At 38.0% G+C, this 1,727-nt stretch overlaps 1 non-coding gene across 1 annotated transcript; it reads right to left on the bottom strand.

Moving 5' to 3' along the window:
- Positions 1–1,355: 1,355 nt before the first annotated feature.
- LOC141662850 (small nucleolar RNA R71) lies at positions 1,356–1,462 on the bottom strand. The gene has a single exon (XR_012550946.1). It is a non-coding gene; the product is annotated as a small nucleolar RNA R71 (small nucleolar RNA).
- Between the last annotated feature and the right edge of the window lie 265 nt (positions 1,463–1,727).

Genomic DNA, 1,727 nt, shown 5'->3' with positions numbered 1-1,727 from the left:
GTATTTTTATTAGCCTTATATTGTTGTGTTATCATCATGCTTTGATATGAACCCATGGTGACGATAAGTTCTATTATGGGCTAATCATTATCATGGGATTCTAGCGGATTTACTTATGGATTTCAATAATTAAATTATTTCGATATCTTGGTGTGTGGTGATTGATTGATATCCCAGTATTGGTTGTGCTTATTCGTCTTATGTGCGTAGCTAACATATAAGATAGCGTGTTAATCTCTATTAAAGCGACAATGAATATAGAGGTTTAGAACTTGCCATGCTAGCATAGGTTCATGTATTTGTTATGCATGATTCGTAGGTAATTTAACCATCTTAATTTCCCTATGTAATCACGATAGATAACTTGCGCATTAAACCGTTATATTTTCAATTCTTATAGACATATAAGGACAAAGCATAATTGGTGTCTATTCAACTTCTATCTCTTTTATGGATGCTTCGTAGTAGGGTATTCGTACAATGAAAATTGTCATTTACTAGTTTCGTGTTATCTGATTAGTGTCATCACCATTACATGCTAAGGTTAAGAACAATAAGACTATTGAATGAAGTATTTAATGAAGTTAGAATCCCATGTTTGTCATATATATTAATTCAACCATTCTTGTTCTCTTAGTTATAATTGTTAGTTTAATCTCTTAGTTTAATCAAAAATCAATTTGTTATTTGTCTTAGCATTGAGCCATAACCATACATTGTTGCATAGGTGCATAAATTGAACTTAACCTAAACCAGTCTCTGTGGGAACGAATCTGATTTATATCTTATACTACATGCGAACGCGTATACTGGCGTGAATTTTAGCGCGTGTTTTCGCCCTAACAAATTTTTGGCGCCGCTGCCGGGGACTCGGTGTTAATTTTTAGTTTATGTGCATGTCATCAGTGGTCGTTAAAGTTCACTAACTCAGATTCTTTTAGTTTCACGGTTTATTTGTTTGTGTTTCAGGTACTCATTACAATGGGAGATCCAGCAGCACAAACGAAAGCCTTGATGGATTTTTCTCAACCCAAGATCAATGACATTCAATCTAGCATTGTCAGGCCAGCTATCACAGCTAATACCTTTGAGATCAAGCCTGGAAGAATTCAATCCAGTTTGGGGGTTCTTCAACAGAAGATCCCAATATGCACATTAGGGATTTCATTGAGATTTGTGACACCTTCAAGTTCAACGGTGTTTCTGAAGATGCTGTAAAGCCGAGACTGTTCCCATTCTCTCTGAGGGACAAGGCTAAGAGCTGGTTACACTCTCTACCCGCTGGTTCGATTACTACTTGGGAAGATCTTGCTCAGAAGTTTCTTACTAAATTCTTCCCTATGGCGAAGACAGCTGCACTCAGGAATGCTATTACTCAATTTGCGCAGCAAACGGGAGAATCTCTATGTGAAGCTTGGGAGCGCCACAAGGAGATGCTTAGGAAGTTTTCTCATCATGGAATGCCTAATTGGATGATCATTAAGTATTTTTATAATGGGTTGGGAGCACAGTCCAGACCCATACTCGATGCAGCATCAGGCGGAGCATTATGGGCGAAGAGTTATGAGGAAGCTTATGATCTAATTGAACTAATGGCTGCTAATGAATATCAGTATCCAGCCCAGAGATTGCCACAGAGCAAGGTAGCAGGAGTTCTTGAGGTGGATACAGCTATGGCTATCACTGCTCAACTAAAGGAATTGTCTATGAAGATCGATTCTCTGGCT

The sequence above is a fragment of the Apium graveolens genome, chromosome 5 (genome assembly GCF_009905375.1).
Source record: "Apium graveolens cultivar Ventura chromosome 5, ASM990537v1, whole genome shotgun sequence".
NCBI classification, from domain to species: domain Eukaryota; kingdom Viridiplantae; phylum Streptophyta; class Magnoliopsida; order Apiales; family Apiaceae; genus Apium; species Apium graveolens.
This window is presented reverse-complemented; position numbering and strand designations above follow the sequence as displayed.